Below are 19,888 nucleotides of genomic sequence, written 5' to 3'. Positions count from 1 at the left end.
TGCCGTTTCGTTTGAGGGAAGAAGCGGGAAAGAAATTCTTTAGTGACTTAATCCCAAGTTCTCAAGGAATTACACTTCACTTCCTTGTCTAGCCACTCTTCAGCTCTTCCAATTAGAGAGAAAGGAAATAGCTTGAGCCTTATGAATTCTTGTGCGACCTCGCTCACCTTAATTGTGTTGCAATATTTCTCGAATTCCTTAAGATGATTGAGGGGACTTTCATTTGTTCTACCACTATATTGTCGCCTTTCAATCAAGGTTATCATTGCCGGCTTGATTTCAAGGGCACTTTCAGGAATTGAAGATGGAGCAATACTACTTTCATATTAGTAGCCCCCGGAGTTCCCAACTCCTTCAATGTCACCCTTGGGACTTCTCCCATGATCACTTGCTCACACAATCTCAAAGGAAAATATTAGTAGCACGGCTACAAATGTATCTTAAAGGAGAGAAATCTTTTTGTACTTTTGAGATAAAATGAAATAGACTCAACAACAATAGCAAACACCTACGCCATTCCCCGGAAACGGCGCCATTTTAATGAGACGTGGAATCTAGGTCGTTGAAACTAAAATTACTCCGATCAAACTAAATTTGTAACCAAACCTACACTTAGTAATAGGGCAAGTTCGGGTCGAACCACTAGGAATGGGGGGGAAGTTAGCTACGGCCAAGGTCAAGCTATTTCGAAACATAAGAGGTAGTATAGGTTATCTAATTAAACTAAACATACAAAGTAAATCAATATATAAAACACTAAGGATTTAGAATCCACATGTATTGCAATGAACACACACTAATCGGGTTGGAGATTGATTAATTCGAGTATTACGAGGGAAGATAGACAATATAATCAAAAGAGCTCGACAAGCTATCTCCTAGAGGTCTAACTAGCACCAACTATGAAAGACTCTAACTAGGAACGTCACAAACCAAGCTCAATCGATAAATGTGAGCTACAAATCAACGGTCCATATTAATGTAGACACACAATGCAATGTAGCATGAAGAACAAGGTTGATTACTCCTTCCAAACCATACTCATGCACAAAATCAATCAACCAATTTAATCACAATGCTAAATCAATCAAAACCCCCCAATTAGCTAATGATCCATCACTAATACAAGCTTCCCCACATCCCTAGCAAGCAACCTACTCACAATCCAATACAGAAATCAAGAACAAAGCTGTACAATTCATCAAATTCATCAACATCATTCCAATCAAACCAATTCAATCAAACAATCAATAAACTTTAACAATCAACAAAACAATTGAAATTAAAAGCTAAAGATTGAATTAAAGTAAAGAGGATTCTTACAAACTTGATTAAATCAAAGGAAATGTACTTGAATTCAAACCAATTGCAACTATCATCAATCATCAACCATCAATCTTCAATGTTTCTCTCTCTACAAATCTAAAATATAGAGTTTCTCTCTCTAAGAAAATCAAACCTAATTCTAATTCTAAGCTTTCTAATTGATATCTATCTCTCTCTAAAAATGAAGAGAAAACTATATATAGTAAAACTAACAAAGGAGAAAGTAGTTAGTCGTCCCCAAATGAACACGTACAGGCGCGGCCTTTACTTTAAAGATGTGCGGCCGTGAGGAAAAGGGTACGAAACAGGGGGAGGAGCAGGCGCGACCGTGCCAGGGCACCGCGCGCCCGCGCTTGTGAGGAGGACAACTATCTTTCCCTTTATCTTGATGCTCCTCGTGCGCTCCACTTGGTGTGCTTGGTGAACACGGAGCATGACAGATCCTAAAACACCGTGATGGTGGGTTCAACACCAGAATTGATGCCCCCACGGCTTGAATGCACGGCCTAAGGAAGCTTGGAACTTGCACATCTCCAATCTTGGGGTTCAAATGGAAGACACTAAGCATCCCAATCAACGCAAAACCCGGGAAGAGACCTCAGGAACAATCTTCTCCTGAAAATAAAAGAAAACAAACAAATAAAGGGGAAAAAGGCGAAATAAACCAAGAAATACATGAAAATGGAAAATCTACTAAGGAAAATGCAAGCTAAAGAAATAAAGGGCAAAATTAAGGAAAAGGGAATAAAAAGAGCTACAAAAGAGAATGAAATTCACCCTAAAAGGGATCAAATGAGTTCCATAAATGACACTCATCAAATTAAAATTAATCTTCGTATTAGAAGATGTAATTTTTCAAGGACTCACAAGTTAAACTTGGAATCTTTATTCAAATATTTGTGTTCATAATTCAAACTCTCTCTTTAATTTTGTCAAATTTCATAATTAATTTATGTTGGTTAAATTAATGTTGAGAATAGCCCTATTCATTTTGTTGCATCAAGTTGAACCAATTTTATAAAAGAATAGTTCTTGTAAATAATTTTGGCTTTGTGCACTTGAATGAATTTATTAAGTTAGACTTGTTATATTTTCATTTTTTCTCATTAAATTAGTTCTAAAATTAATTTTGAATTAATTACATAAGTCACGTAAAAAAAAATTCGGAATTAATTTGGAGATTATAACACGCAAACCTAGGGTTGGCTGGGCTTGGTGCGTGCGCCACTCAGTTGCGTGGATGATGTGCAGCATGGCGCAGCAACGTAGCAGCAACATTCGTACGTGAATGTTAGGGACCCCTATGCTATGCATCATACCCTTATGCGATGCTTTAAGCTACGGGTATGATGCTTGGCTCGGGCCATGGCTATGCGCAGGACCCCTCACAAGGCACCCATGCCCCGGTGTCTAGCATACCAAGCTGAAAGGCTTAATGTTAGGGACTTTGGGGTTATTAGGGCTATGTTAATTTTGCGTTTTGCCAATTTTAATTATTTTAATTATATTTAAATTATTTTAATTAAATTTTGGAGGCTAGGCCTCGGTTTTAAGTGGCACTTGCAAATTTTATTTTGTCAAAATTTTGGGTTTACCGGCTTAATTAATTGGATTAATTAAGATGGATGCGGAATTAGTGGGAGCTTTAATTTTAATTGCGCTTAATCACATAATTGGTTAAACAACTTTGACTAGTTTTAATTAGGCTCGTTAATCGGATTAACCAACTATTTTAGTTACTAGTTTACGCGTGTTTGTGTATTGTAACTTGTTTATCGTTCTTAAATGCATGGGTCATTCACACATAGTGAATGGATAAATGTAATGTATATTTGGTCACAGGTTTTATAAAATGGAAACTAGTAGGGCTCGATTAGGATAGAAAATACGGATTGCGTGCCGTCATGTATTTTTGTAAATCTAAATACGGTTTGCGTACCGTTGAGAATATTTGTACCTTATTTATGCTTATATATATGAATAATGTGTTAGATTCATATTTAGGATGTCAAATGTTGTGATGATTAATTAAGTTCACTTAAATCAACCAACATAGAAACCCTAGGTACTTAAAATATTGAGTAAAATTTTCCATTCCAAAACAACACTTACCGACCTATTGAGAGTAGTGATGAGCTACGCCAAAGCGAGGCATCACTATTACCCCTAGGAAACTTAATGTATATCGGGTATGCATGTTGGTTTTGGTTATACTCAACGATATGAGTGATGGATTCATAACATGTCGTGGCAAAGTGGATAAGTTGTTGAGAGAGCATTAGATGCGATGATTTATCTAACTAAGAGTGGCTTGGAGCCATTAGCATAGAGTTTCTTACCTTAGAATATTAAGTGTTAAGACAAGCCAAAGCATGCTTAACTACTCATTGATTCTTTGGATCTTGGAATCCACTTATTGTAACCAAATGGGGAGAATTTAATGTGTGAATAAGACGTTTAAGTAAGTTTGATAAATATGCATGAATTCAATCTTTTTTAAGTACTATGAATGGTTTTTCATTTCAAATTTTTTCAATTGTAGAACAATGTCTGCAAATAACTCAAAAAACCAATTCTTGTTGCGCTGAATTCTCGATAAGGAGAAGTTGAGTGGGCGAAATTTTCGTGATTGGAAATGAAACTTGCGTATATCTCAAAGCAAAAGAAATATGTCCTTGATGAGGAACTGCCCGAGACTCCCAATGAGGAAGTGACTTAGGCTGCCCTAAAATGATGACAAACTCCCAAACGGGATGTCAAATGCATCATGTTGGCCATTATGTCTCCCAACCTTCAGAAGACTTTCTTTGAGAAGGAGACAGGTTTTGAGATGATTTTTAAGCTGCAGAACATGTTCCAAGAGCAGGCCCGAACTGAAAGGTTTGAAACCCACAGGCAGATCCTTGATAGTAAGCTTAAGAAAGGAGAGCCAGTCAGCCCACATGTACTCAAAATGATAGGATTATTTGAGAACACGGAAAGGCTTCACGTAGGGTACTCAACCGAGATGGCGATTGACATTATTCTCCATTCGCTGCACAAAGGCTATGATCAGTTCGAGATGAACTACAACATGCACAGCATGGAGAAAACTGACAAGAGGAAAATGTAGGTCGTTATCTACCTCTCCTAGAGCCAAACTTAATTTGTAAACACTCGACTAACCCTAATACAAGTATATGGTAAGTTAAGGGTTGAACCCAAAGGAATGAGTAGGAACGATGCTATAGCCTATGTCAAGCTAATTCGAAAAATATAAATGGTTGTGGTTAGTAACTAAGATGTAAAAAAGCTAAACAAATCGAAGAATTCAATATGCTAAACACTAGGGATATTGGTTCCACATGCAAGCTCGATGATTATGCTAAATTATAGATCACTCAATCGATTCAACATCACAAGGGACAAACAATAGTTACAATCAAAGGAATCCAAAAGCTATCTCCTAGAAGCCAAGCTAGGGGTCACTATGAATTGCTAACAAGGAAAATCACAATCAAATTCAATCAATTAAACCAATCCTCAAATCAAGGGTTTATTTCATTGAAATTTGCAATGCAATCTAGATTAATCTTATAGGTTGATCACTCCTGGTTTAATTAATCACATGCACAACTATGTCAACCAATTTAATTGCAACATTCAAATCAATTTAACATCATCAACTAGAAAAAATCATCAATCAAGCATGCTTCCGCTTCTCCCTAGCAACTAATCTACTCACTAACATGGTGAAATTAAGAAACAAAAAAAATTCAATCAAATTCATATTCATTTAAAGCGTAATCAAAAGAAAATCAATGAATCAACAAATTCTAGAGCAAGGAATGTAATCTCAATCAAAATTCAAGAAACTAGAAAGAATTGCATTAAAAGTAAATCAAAGGAAAGAAATCTTACAAACTTCCATTGAATTGAAGAAGGAATTTCAAGATAAAATTCAAGTACAAGCAAGTAAATCTTAAGCTTCTCTCTCTACTTTCTCTCTCTACTATTTCTGGAAAATTCCCTCTCTAGTACAAAGTTAAGTCGTCATAAAAAAGAAAGTCAAAAGCTATAAATAGGAAAATCTAGCGAAGGGGGCCGCACAGGGCCGTGCGCACGCACAGTTGGGTCTGCGCGCACGCACCCTTGTGGTGTGCGCGCGCACCCCTGCGTGGTGCACGAGGCCTTGGCTCCTTCGCTTGCTTGATCAAACTCCGCGCTCCCGAGCATCCCCATCATCATTGCACTCGAGATGATGCCCGCGAACAAGGCAGTCCCAAAATAAGCAAATTGACTTGATTATTCATCTACAAAACACAAATAAAACAAAGAGAGAAAGCATAACAGAGTAAAACTAAAACTATGAATTATCAACTAAAAATATGAAAAACTCGTTAAAACTAATCGAGAACCAAAGTTAATAATAAAAATGGAAAATCAAATAAAACTAAGACAATTATATGAAAATGACGAAAGAAAAAAAAGAAAATGAACCTAAATCTTATTATTTTGAGCGCCATAAACGACGCTTATCAAATTCCCCCAAGCTAAACTTTTGCTCGTCCTCGAGCAAAACAAAATCAAACCCAAGGGAAAATGATGACACTATTTAAGCATAGAAAGAAACAAGAAAATTAGAGAAGATGAGAATATACACTATTTAACACACTTTCGTAGAAATCACGGTCAATTTTAGCAACTAAAGACGAGCCATTTAAACCCCTAGATCGCTCTAAAGGACGAGTGATGCTCTCGTAAAGGTTTCTAAAGAGGTTAAACTATAACTCTTTTTATTAAAAAGGAGGCAAAGCAGAAACAAAAGAAAAGAAAAAGTTTAAAACCTTGAAAGAAAAGAAATGCTTATACAATGGACTTTTGCACATGATCAAGGCACGAAGGATATCAAACTTTCTAAAACCACAATGGTAAGCACGTTCTAAGATATCAAGGGTTGATTGAAACATAGGGTATGCGAAGCATAGAGAACTAATGAGGCGCAATCCACTTTCATCCCAACAAATCTAACCGCGTTCTCCCTAATGGCTTCAAATCTTCCCTTAGTAAGCGTCTCTATGGTTCCTCGAAGGAACCGGAAAAGAATAGAATTTGAGGGTTCTCGACATCTCTACCTTGCATCCCTTTTCCTTAGGCATTAACTCATAATGGTCTCCCTCGGTATATGACTCAACCACTAGGTCGAAAGGACTTTCCTAAAGGTTGTAACGTATGGGCAAAAGGTTAGGGGTAGGCTTAAAATTTAGAATTTTGTGGTACACCTAGGTTATGAAGCAAAGGTTAGCCACACCTCGATACCAAAACCAAGAAGTCACCAAACAAAAACAAACTAATACCCCCAAGCTTATTCAAAGCTATATCCACAAGCATATATACAAAAAGCGTAAACGCTTCTCCCCCAAGCTAAAAGGAAGCATTGTCCTCAATGCTTGAAAAGGGAAAAGAATCACATTAAACTGTTTTTTGAATTTTCTCTTTATCACTCTTTTTGTTTTGTAATTTTCATTTTATCAAAGCAATTGTTCTCGCCTCTTTTAACCGTGGACGGCTTTTTCGATTTTGCATTTATTATGTCCTTGCCTTTTTTAACTTTGGACGGCTTTTTCATTTATTCATTTTCCATTATTCACAATATATACAAAAGACGAGCGTGCTTACAAATAAAACCAATATCCAACCTTTTAGACCACAAATGACCATTTGCTTCACAAAAACCAAGATTAGAACAAAAAGAAACAAAAGGCTCAAAGTTCTAAAGATGTGGCTTGAAAAGAAGGGGAAAGGCTCAAATGGTTAACAAGATGGCAAATGTAAACCCAAAGAACTAAAAAGAAAGAAGAAAATCGTACAAATGAAAAATTACCACCCCGAAAAATGGCCTTTGTCCTTCGTAGTTGGTTCGGTCTCGTGTTTGAGAATTATGAGTCAAGATTCAAGATTAGGCATGCTAAGGTTAAGGATCCACGCCGCACAATCAAAAATGATGAAGGCTTGAAAAAGAAAATTCCTCACATGGTTGTAGCAAAAACTTACTAAAGTTGTCAAATCCACCAAAGGAAGCAACTCCGTCTTACCACAAACCAAAAGAATCCGGCTTCAAGGCCCCAAAAGGTCTAAACCGCTACCTTGGCATACCCTATCCTAGAGTCAACCAAAGATACTCTCAAACCGTGCAAACCATTGTATTTAGGAAGAAAAATAGCCAATGTGTATGTTCAAGTGGTACTAAGTCCAAAGTAAAAGCAAAAAGATGAAGAAAGAAAAGCAATGCCTCAAAAACATTTTATTCATATTCACAAAACAAGTTTTGTTTGGTTTTTGTTTTTTTTTTTAATTTTTTTATTTCTTTTTTTTCGTCTTTTTTTATATTGTATTGAAGAAAAGAAAAGGACTAAAAACAAAATAAAGAGAACAAGGGATAAAAAGAAAAGAAAAGAATAAGAAAAAGAGAAAAGGAAAACATGAAGGAAAAGGAAAAGAAAAGAAAAAGAAAAAGAAAAAGAAGAAAAGGAAAATGAAATGAAAAATAGAAAAGTAAAGGAGAAGTAGAAAGCAATAAGGAAGTAATGCTAACACACATAAATCCCAATCAACAAACAAGTGAACATTCGCCCACAACGCCAATGTTCCCAAACAAACTAGCAAACAACCTCGAACCATTCAACTTCTCCTAGAAATAATCCTAGACTAAGCAACCAAGAAAAGAAAAAGAAAAGAAATAGAAAGATCTCACCGGGCGCCAAAGCTATTGCACATTAAACACAAGGCGAAAGATGAATCGTCAAAATCCAAAGCATAAGCAATAGAGCAAGGTGAGAAATAAAAAATTATATACAAAGAAAATTGTTAGTAACTTCAATACAAAAGAAAAGAAGAAAAGAGAAAACAAAATGCATGAAAATAAAGAAAAGGCAAGTAATAAAAGCAACAGGAATAAGATCAAATGAGTGTAGGAAGCAGAATCATTAGACTAAAGCAGTATAAGGAGACAAGATATCATACAGTCATCATCAGGAATCATCATAACAGAGAGACTCAGCGGACATCGATCAGCGAAACAAGCTACAAAACCAATAACCGGGCAGAGAAATCAGCAAAAATACAGCAGCATCATCATAAAACCAAACGACACAGAGATCAATACCAGAAGCATAAGAGACTAGGAATGAACTACCAAAGCAGGGGTGAATGTGGTGAAGCACAGAAACAAATGACATAAAGCACCCCCAAGCTTAAACCGGACTACCCTCCTAACTCTAAACCTAAAGACATAAAGGCAATCGAGAAATGTCATATAAAGCACAGAAGAAGGGGGGTAGCCATGGTAGTATCACTTCACACTATGGTAAGGGGTAGAATGAGAACTCCCCTCACCGGTCTCCATCACATGACTAGAGCTAGCCATCTCACTCATGTCCATGGGAGCCTTACCCCTTAACCTACCATTCCTCCTAGCTCTATCATCCTCAAAATTATGAGACCAATCATCTAAGACCGGCTCACCCGACCTACCCCACCGCCCAAAAGTCTCAGGGTCTGGAAAGGGCGAAGGATTAGCCGAATCATATGCATAATCACAACCACCGAGCCGCTAATAGTCGTAAGTGGCCGGGGTGGTGCCTATGATAGAACTAGGGTGAACATGAGGGCCCTCCCAATAAGGGTAGAAAAGACGAGGACCAATGGTAGGATCAAAAGGCTCCCATTGAGGGATAGGTCCTTATTAGACCAGGAGATATGGGTAATTCACATATGGCTCGATCTCCCCCCTTCGAACATGTAAATCGTACAATTGATTTGTATGATAGTCATAACCAAAATTAGGGGTTTACATAGAAGGCATAGAATATAACACATTAGCAATAGAATCAAGCCTTGCATGAATGGTTGACAAATCAAAAGTAGAGGGAGTAGGAGAGGGGGAAGGAATAGGTGTACCTTCCGGTTCAACCGTGGGAATAGTTTGAACATTCGATGAGAAAGAATTTGTTGAGCGGCCTCTTGTATGATTCGTCCTACGTCGAATAGAAGGATCAATATCTCGCATCGGAGGCCTCCAAGACAAGGAATCTTTCTCTTTAGGTCGGGTAGTTGCCTCTTTGCATGGGATTAAGAACCATTCTTTAATCCGGGAAACTTTCCAAATGAAAACATCATCCCGGAAACATTTGCCATCTTGCTAACCATTTGAGCCACTCCCTTTCTTTTCAAGCCACAGCTTTAGAACTTTGAACCTTTTGTTTCTTTTTGTTCCATTATTGGTTTTTGTGAAGCAAATGGTCATGCTTTTGGAGTTTGGGATCTATAAAGTTGGACATTGGTTTTATTTGTAAGCAAGCTCGTCTTTTGTATATATTGTGAATAATGGCAAATGGATATAATCGAAAAAGCCGTCCAAAGTTAGAAGAGGCAAGGACAATTGCTTTGAGATAATGAAATTTACATAAAAAAATGAGAAAATGAAAAATTAAAAAAAAAAAGAAATAAATATAAAAATAGTTTGATGTAACTCTTTTCCCTTTTCTTGCATTGAGGACAATGCTTCCTTTTAGCTTGGGGGAGAAGCGTTTACGCTTTTTGTATATATGCTTGTGGATATAGCATTGAATAAGCTTGGGGGTATTAGGTTATTTTTGTTTGGTGACTTCTTGGTTTTTGTGTTGAGGTGTGGCCAACCTTTGCTTCATAATCTCGGTGTACCACCAAATTCTAAATTTTAAGCCTACCCCTAACCTTTGGCCCTTACGTTACAACCTTTGGGAAAGTCCTTTCGACTTAGTGGTTGAGCCTTACACCGAGGGAGGGCATTAAGAGTTAAAGACTAAAGAAAAAGGATGCAAGGTCGACTTGTCGAGAACCCTCAAATTCTATTCTTTTCCGGTTCCTTCGTGGAACCATAGAGACGCTTACTAAGGGAAGATTTGAGGCCATTAGGGAGAACGCGGTTAGATTGGTTGGGATGAAAGTGGATTCCGCCTCATTAGTTCTCTACGCTTAGCATACCCTATGTTTCAATCAACCCTCAATATCTTAGAACGTGCTTACCATTGTTGTTTCAGAAAGCTTGATATCCTTTGTGCCTTAATCATGTGCAAAAGGCCTTTGTATAAGCATTTCTTTTCAAGGTTTTAAACTTTTCCTTTTCTTTTCTTTTTACTTTTCCTCCTTTTTAATAAAAAGAGTTATAGGTTAACCTCTTTGGAAACCTTTACGAGAGCACCACTCGTCCTCTAGAGCGATCTAGGGGTTTAAATGGCTTGTCTTTAGTTGCTAAAATTGACAGTGATTCCTACGAAAGTGAGTTAGTGTATATTCTCATCTTCTCTAATTTTCTTGTTTCTTTCTTTTCTTGAGTAGTGTCATCATTTTCCCTTGGGTTTGATTTTGTTTTGCTCGAGGACGAGAAAAAGTTTAGCTTGGGGGAATTTGATGAGCGTCGTTTATGGCGCTCAAAAGAATAAAATTTAGGTTCATTTTCTTTATTTTCTTTCATCATTTTCATATAATTCTTTTAGTTTTATTTGATTTTCCATTTTTATAATTCACTTTAGTTATCGATTGGTTTTTACGAGTTTTTCATATTTTTAGTTGATAATTCATAATTTTAGTTTTAGTTTTACCTTGCTACGCTTCCTTTCTTTGTTTTATTTGTGTTTTGTTGGTGAATAATCAAGTCAATTTGCTCATTTTGGGATTGCCATGTTCGCGGGCATCATCTCGAGTGCACTGATGATCGGGATGCTCGGGAGCGCGGAGTTTGATCAAGCAAGCGAAGGAGCCACAGCCTAGTGCATCGCACAGGGGTGCGTACGCGCAGACCCAGCTGTGCGCGCGCGCGGTTGGGCTGTGCGTGCGCACGGCCTTTGCGGCCCTCTTCGCTCGTTTTTTTCTTATTTATAGCTTTTGACTTTCTTTTTGGTGGACGACTTAACTTTGTACTAGAGATTGAATTTTTCCAGAAATAGTAGAGAGAGAAAGTAGAGAGAGAAGCTTAAGATTTACTTGTTTGTACTTGAATTTGATCTTAGATTCAATTTGATCTTGAAATTCCTTCTTCAATTCAATGAATGTTTGTAAGATTTCTTTCCCTTGATTTACTTTTAATGCAATTCCTTCTAGTTCTTGGATTTTGATTGAGATTACATTCCTTGTTTTAGAAATTGTTGATCGAATGATTTTCTTTTGATTTAGATTTAAATGAATATGAATTTGATTGAATTTGTTTTGTTTCATAATTTCACCATGTTTAGTGAGTAAATTAGTTGCTAGGGAGAAGGGGAAGCATGCTTGATTGATGATTTTTTCTAGTTGATGATGCTAAATTTATTTGAATGGTGCAATTAAATTGGTTGACATAGTTGTGCATGTGATTAATTAGACTAGGAGTGATCAACCTATAAGATTGCAAATTTCAATGACATGAACCCTTGATTTGAGAATTGCTTTAATTGATTGAATTTGATTGTGATTTTCCTAGCTAGCCATTCATAGTGAACCCTAGCTTGGCTTATAGGAGATAGCCCTTGAATTCCTTTGATTGCAACTATTGTTTGTCCTTTGCAATGTTTGAATTCCTTGAATTGTTTGTCCTTTGGAATTTTGAGGCTCATACTTCCCTTCCTCCGAGATACTTCTCCACCAACGTTGCTCATTATATCCATGGTCATTTGCCATTCTACTATGCGCCAGATAGATACAATGTTCCGCGTCCGCGGCCCATGGAAACTTGAAGAATGAACATAGTTGAGAATCCGTCAATGAGTGATCATGATTGAAAAGTTGGAAAGTCAAAATCCTTGAGGAATCGTCATCCGGTTCTCGGACTACTTCAAGAGAAGAAAGGAATTCATAGGTCACCCTAGCATAAGTAGGGGCGCTAAAATCCAAGAACTCTAAAAGATCAAGGCCCTTTGCAAGAAGCCGAACGTCCTCATCTATGCCGAGAAACTTGGTTATTGCTTGATCGTAGAATCTTGTTGGTCTTAGCTTTCTCTTGGATAGACGTTAGAAACAATCCTAATGTGATTCTTTAGAGAACTCAATGTCGTATGTTTCTTCTACCTCGGGTGGAGGTGGAAAAACATGCCTAGGTTTGCTTGAACTTGCCCGCTTCTTGTGACGGATTTGAGCCATCTACAAGAAAGAAAACAACTCATGAACAAATCTTACATTTGGAATATTTCAATAATAAGCATAAGTAATTGCTCAAGAATCAAGCACAAATGCAATTATCTCAAAATAGAAACAAGAGATGGCTACATATGAACAATGCCATTAATATAGAATCATGAGTTTGAAGCAAGTAGGCATGGATTAAAGGAAAAATTGAACATAAGAGACCAAACCATGAATCAAATTGAGCAAAATAATCATAAACATTGAATTATCAAAGCAATAAAACCATCATAAAGAATACCCATGAGAGAGAAAATGACCAATAATGGTGAACCAAGGAATCAAGCAAGGTATACAAATTCATCATGAAAAAGCATTAATTTATCATCCAATAACATCATTCATCATAAATTACAAGCTAAAAGAACCAACAATGGAGTTCTACCATGAAAGCAAAAACAAGGGTTTCAAGCTTGAACAATGAGGAAGAAGATGACTAGAAAATAAGAAATTATACCTCAATGAATCCTTGAATTACTTGCAAATTGCCCAAAATGAAGATTTAAGAACAAATAGAACACCCAAAGACAAGTTCCAAACCTCAACACAAAGCCTCAAAATTTCGAAAAAACCCCAAAATTTTCGAAATTTGGGTTCGAAAATCTGGAATTTTTTTGTTAAAATTCGAAAATGTGATGTGTTTAATGTAATTTGATGTTAAAGTGAAAATAAAAGAGATTAAATTGATATGATTTTGCAAGAGAAATAATAGGGTTTGATGAGAGAATGAAGTTGGGAAAAATGGGGCAAAAATCGGGGAGAGAGAAAGGAGAAATAAGGGGGGTGCGTTTTGGGGTAAAAAGGGGGGAGAAGAACACCTGGTGCTGCGGCTGGTGCGTGCGTGCAGGGGCTTGGTGCGTGCGCACCAGCGACAGCAGGGGGGCTGATTCTTGCTTAGGGCTGCGATGCATGGCCAAAAACTCTACCTACCTGGTGCGTGCGCGCAGCCAGGAGGTGCGTGCGCACCAGGTAAAGGCTGGGGTTTGCTGATTCTTGGATGTGTCGCACCAAAAGAGACCAAAAGTTCTGAACCCTGTGGTGCGCGCGCGCAGGGATAGGGTGCGTGCGCACCAAGGGGGTACGGGGATGGTTCAAAAACTGTCAATTTTTGTCAAATTTAGTGAAAATTTCTGACCACTTTGTGCGTGCGCACAACCTCTAGTGCCCATGCATTAAGCAAGAATATTTCGGCCATGAATATACTCTCGTGTTTGCATAATGAGATAGTTGAAAGCGTATTCGAAAAAGAGTAGAAAATCAATAAAAATGCAAACATGAGAGCATAAAACCCCAACAAGCTTTTCCACCTAAACTTAACCAAGCCTCGTGAAATCTTGAAATAACACCAAAATTGTTGGAAATTTTCTTCGATCCAATCTCAGGGTACCTAAAATCAAGAAAACAAACAAAAATACAGAGAAATAAGAAAATTTCTCAAGGTTAAATGAAATATAGAATAATGTAAAATCAAAAGAAAAAGGTTAGAAAACGGGTTGCCTCCCAGGTAGCGCTTGTTTAACGTCATAGGTCGACGTCCTCCACCAATTAAGGTGGTAGTCGGAAAAGCAATGAGTGAACAAGGCCAACAAAAGCACCGTCGAAATACTTTTTGAGACGATGCCATTGACGAATCCATCATTGAGACCTCCACAACACCACTTGGAGAAACATTCTTGACTAAATAGGGACCGCTCCATCTTGACTTGAGCTTTCTGGGAAACAAATTCATTTTTGAATTGTAGAGAAGAACCTTATCACAAAGACAAAAATCTTTCTTCTCAATAAGCTTGTCATGTGTTTCCTTGGAACGAGCTTTATACACACTAGCACAATCATAAGCATCAAACTGAAGCTCCTCTAGCTCATGAAGATCTAACCACCTTTTCTCCCCCGCACTTGCCAAGTCAAAATTTATCTTCTTGATTGCCCACAAAGCACATAGTTCAATTTTAATCGGGATATGGCATGACTTGCCATAGACTAGGCGGTATGGAGTGGTACCTATGGGGGTCTTGAAAGCCATTCGATAGGCCCAAAGAGCATCATCCAAATTATCAGACCAATCCTTTCAATTTCTCGCAACCGTCATTTCAAGGATGAGCTTGATTTGACGATTAGAGACTTCCACTTGACCGCTCAATTGGGGATGATATGGGAGGCCGAATCTTTGATGGACTCCATGCTTCCTCAACATCTTTTGAAAGGCATGGTGAATAAAATGAGAACCGTTGTCGCTTATCACCGCCTTTGGAACACCAAACCTTGGAAAAATGACCTTGTTGAACAACTTCATTACCACCTTGTGGTCATTAGTTGGGGAAGCAATAACCTCAACCCATTTAGACACGTAATCCACCGCCAAGAGAATATATTGACTTCCAAAAGATAAGGGAAACGATCCCATAAAATCAATTCCCCAAACATCAAATACCTCCAATTCAAGAATAGGTTGTTGAGGCATCTCATTTCGCTTGGAGATATTCCAAACTCGTTGATAACGGTCGCACGTCTTAACAAAACCCCATGAATCTTTGAAGAGATGTGGCCACCATAAACCGCTTTGAAGAATCTTGGTGGCGATTTTGGAAACACCCATATGGCCACCACTCGCATCCGAGTGGCACATCTTCAAAACACTAGGCACCTCTTCATTTGGAACCCCAAATCTTGGAAAGATTATCTTCTTAAACAACTTCATAACCACCTTGTGGTCATTAGTTGGGGAGGCAATGGCCTCAACCCACTTAGACACGTAATCGACCGCCACATGAATATATTGATTTCCGAAAGATGAGGGAAATGGCCTTATAAAATCAATACCCCACACCACAAACACTTCCAACTCAAGTATGGGTTGTTGAGGCATTTCATTTCTCTTGGAGATGTTCCCAACTCTTTGACATCGGTCACATGTCTTTACAAAGCCCCATGAGTCCTTAAAAAGATGTGGCCACCATAGACCGCAATGAAGGACCTTAGTGGCGGTCTTAGAGACACCCATATGGCCCCCGCTTGGATCCGAATGGCACATTTTCAAAACACTAGGCACCTCTTCGTTTGGCACACAACGTCTAAGTAAGCCATCGACCCCTCTCTTGTATAAGATGGGATCATCCCACACATAATGCCTTGCCTCTCTCTTGAGGTTCTTTCTTTGGTTCTTAGAAAAGGAAGGAGGAAACTCCCCACATGCAAGAAAGTTCACTAAATCGGCAAACCATGGGAGCTCCTTTGCTTCAATAGCATACAAGAAATTATCAAGCATCCTATCCTAAATTGGAGAACCATCATCATGAGTTTGAGATTCTTCTAAACGAGAAAGATGATCCGCCACAACATTTTCCGCTCCTCTTTTATCCCTAATCTCAATGTCAAAGGTTTGCAGCTCAAGAACCCACCGGATCAACCTTGGCTTGGACTCTTTCTTGGTAAAAAGATACTTGAGAGCTGCATGATCCGTGAAGACAATGGTTTTGGAACCCAATAAATAACAACGGAACTTCTCAAAAGCATGAACTATAGCCAAGAATTCCTTCTCTATTGTAGTGTAATTCCGTTGAGCTCCATTTAGAGTCTTGGACATATAATAGATCACATGAAGTTTCTTGTCCACTCTTTGACCCAAGACACCTCCTATTGCCGAATCACTTGCATCACACATCAACTCAAACGGTAAATCCCATCTTGAAGCTTGAACAATAGGAGTAGAGATTAGAGCTTTCTTCAACTTATTGAATGCCTCCATACACTTATCATCAAACACAAACTCGGCATCTTTTTGAAGAAGATCATTGAGGGGCTTTGCACTGAGCGAGAAATCCTTGATAAATCTTCTATAAAACCCGACATGCCCTAAGAAAGATCTCACTCCCTTTACATTCACCGGAGGTGGAAGCTTTTCAATGACTTTAATTTTAGCTATATCCACCTCTATCCCCTTGTGAGAGATCTTGTGGCCAAGTACTATGCCTTCCTCCACCATGAAGTGACATTTCTCCCAATTCAAGAGCAAGTTCACCTTCTCACACCTTGCAAGAAATTTTTCAAGGTTTTAAAGGCATGCCTCAAATGAAACACCTCCTACGGAGAAATCTTCCATAAAAACCTCCATCTCCTCTTCCAACATATCTCCAAATATACTCATCATGCATCTTTGAAATGTCGCGGGAGCATTCCAAAGGCCGAACGGCGTTCTGCTATAAGCAAATGTACCATATGGACAAGTGAAGGTTGTTTTCTCTTGGTCATCCGGGTGGATAAGGATTTGGAAAAATCCCGAATAACCAACAAGAAAACAATAGAACTTGTGCCTTGTTAGTCTTTCAAGCATTTGATCAATAAAAGCAAGGGGGAAATGATCTTTCTTTGTAGATATGTTTAGACGTCTATAGTCTATACACATCCTCCATCCCGTGACCGTCCTCGTCGGAATGAGCTGACCTTTCTCATTCTCAACGACGGTCATACCTCCCTTCTTTGGGACAACGTGAATGGGAGAGACCCGCCTAGAACTAGAAATGGGGAATATGATTCCCGCATCAAAAATTTTGGTGTCTCCTTCTTCACTACCTCTCCCATTTGGGGGTGTAGCTTTCGTTGCCTCTCAACAGAAGGTAAAGCACCCTCCTCAGGAGTTATGTGATGTGTACATAAAGCGGGGCTTATACGTTTGAGGTCATCAATGGTATAACCTAAAGCCCTTCGGTTCTTCTTCAAAACACCACACAACTTTTGAGCTTGATGCTCACTCAAAGAAGAGCTAACAATCACGGGAAAAGTGGAGTTGGGTCACAAAAATTCATACCTAAGGTGTGATGGAAGAGGTTTGAGCTCAACCATTGGAACACCTTTACCTTCCTTCGATGTTGCCACTTGGAACGCTTCTTGGCTAGAAATCCTCAAACATATTTGCTCTTCAACATCCTCAAAGCTTCCATTGAGCACATCTTCATACAATGCCATCTCCTTGCTAGGAGTACCTATCTTTTCCTTATTCAACAAAACATTCTCAAGAGCATCGTTAGAAGTGAGCAATTTCTCATGCATAGAAGACACAACATGATCAAGAGAATCAATCAACATGCAATTTTCTAAAGAAGAACTTGGATACTTCATGCTATCATACAAGTCAAATTCTATTACCTCATCCCCTACTTTGAGTGATATTTTAGCACTTTTCACATCTATCAAAGCACTCGAAGTAACAAGGATTGGTCTCCCTAGAATGATAGGAATATTAGCATCTTCATCCATCTCAAGCACAACAAAATGCACCGGAATAACAAATTTCCTCACCCTCAAAGGAACATCCTCTACCTTACCCTTAGGAAACTTAATTGACCTATCGGCCAATTGCAAAGTGATGTTAGTAGGTAAGAGTTCCCCTAGCTCAAGTCTTTGGTAAACCGAATATGGCATAAGGCTAACACTAGCTCCTAGGTCACTTAAGGCATTCATAATTTGCATTTTATAAATGGCACAAGGGATGGAAATGTTTCCGGGTTCTTTTAGCTTAGGTGGCATCTTGTTCATTATGATAGCACTACAATTCTCGGTCAATTTCACCGTCTCTACACCATCACAAGTCCTCCTACCACTAAAAATTTCTTTGAGGAATTTAGCATAGTTGGGCATTTGGGTGACAACTTCGGTAAATGGTAGAGAAAGGTGAAGTTGCTTAAGTATCTCAATGAATCTTCCAAGTTGTTCATCTAACTTGTGTCTCAAGAATTTTTGTGGACAAGGAAGCTTGGGTTTCACAATCTCTTTCTCCACTCTCACCTCACTAGGCTTCTCAATCTCAACCTCACTCACCATCTCTCTCACCTTCAACCAAAACCTCTTTTGTGCCCTCTTTGGTCTCACTCTTCCTAGGCGAACTCTCCTCAAGAATCTTACCACTCCTTGTGACAATAGCATTAACCGGTCTCTTGGGATCTAGGCCTTGGGAAGGTAAAGAAGAATGACTAGCATGGTCTTTCAAAGCATTAACAAGTTGAGAAATTTGATTTTCAAGCATCTTATTATGAGTCATCATTTCATTAAATTTCTTATCACTTACGGTCATGTAAGTGTTCAACAACTTTGTTTGATTTTCAATGATTTCTTCCAAATTCGTTCTATGTGAAGAAGAAGAGGATTGAACATAGGAATTATGATTTTGGGCCTTTGGAGCAAATCCGGGTGGAGGGCCTCTTTGAGCATTGTTTTGAAAGTTGCCTCTACCTTGATTGTTCCAATTACCCCTATTTTGATTTTCACCATAACCTTGATTATGGTTACCACTACCTTGATTATGATTCCCATAACCTTGGTTTTGATTACCATAATTTTGGTTTTGATTTTGGCTACTATAACCTTGATTATTATAGTTACCTCGAGAACCTTGGTTCCTATAACCACCACCTTTGTTATAGTTGTAAAAATTGCCATGATTGTTGTAATTCCTATTCCATTGACCTCTGTGATTCTCAAACCTAGAATCATGATTATTTGACACATAGTTCACATGCTCATTCACATTTCCATCTTGATCATCACAAACATCCATACATGCATGAGAGCAACTAGAAGCATCATGATCATACAACCCACAATCATCACAAAACAACCATCCACTAGGCATGTTATTAGAAGAAGGGGTTGAGAATTAGAAGACATACCTCTCCCCTTAGATTGGGAGGGAAGACTTGAAACTTAGTAGGTAGCACTTTGAAACTTTGCCTTGATAGCGGACATCTCCTTCCCCAAGTTTGTCATTTGTAAGGATAGATTGTTGATTGCATTTAGATGATCAACCGAGTACACCGAAGAGCTACTCTTGCTAGTTGACTCTCTTTCTCCATCTTGACAATCTCTATAATACCTCACTACGTCTTCAATTATGTCCACCATTTCCTCATCCGTTTTGTTCATGATAGGACCTCCGGATCCTCCATCTAAACATGATTTTCCTTGAGGGCTAAGGCCTCCATAGAAGATTTGAATGATTTGATAGGTTGGATTTCTGTGATGAGGACACTCTCTTTGATACTCTTTGTATCTCTCCCATGCTTCATAAAGGCTCTCGCTTGGCTTTTGGTTGAAACCTTGAATCAAAGCTCTAGCCTCCACCGTTTTCTTTTGTGGATAGAACGGGATAGAAATTCCTTGGTAACCTCGTCCCATGTCCTTAGAGAATTCGGCTTAACCTCCTTGTCTGGCCATTCCAAAGCACGCCATATGAGAGAAAAGGGAAAGAGCTTGAGGCGGATGAATTCTTGGGAAATTACGTTCACCTTGATAGTATTGCAATATTTTTTCAAACTCCTTGAGATGGTTTAGTGGGCTTTCATGCTTGGCCCCACTAAATTGTCGCCTCTCTATCAAAGTGATCATTGCCGGTCTT

At 38.5% G+C, this 19,888-nt stretch overlaps 1 non-coding gene across 1 annotated transcript; it reads left to right on the top strand.

Moving 5' to 3' along the window:
- The first annotated feature begins 19,504 nt into the window (after positions 1–19,504).
- LOC145569650 (small nucleolar RNA R71) lies at positions 19,505–19,610 on the top strand. The gene has a single exon (XR_014096222.1). It is a non-coding gene; the product is annotated as a small nucleolar RNA R71 (small nucleolar RNA).
- The last annotated feature ends 278 nt before the right edge of the window (positions 19,611–19,888 follow it).

This window comes from Chenopodium album, chromosome 11 (assembly GCF_948465745.1).
Source record: "Chenopodium album chromosome 11, dcCheAlbu1.1, whole genome shotgun sequence".
Classification (NCBI taxonomy): Eukaryota; Viridiplantae; Streptophyta; class Magnoliopsida; order Caryophyllales; family Amaranthaceae; genus Chenopodium; species Chenopodium album.
The sequence above is the reverse complement of the archived record's forward strand: the minus strand, read 5'-3'. Positions and strand labels throughout refer to the sequence as shown.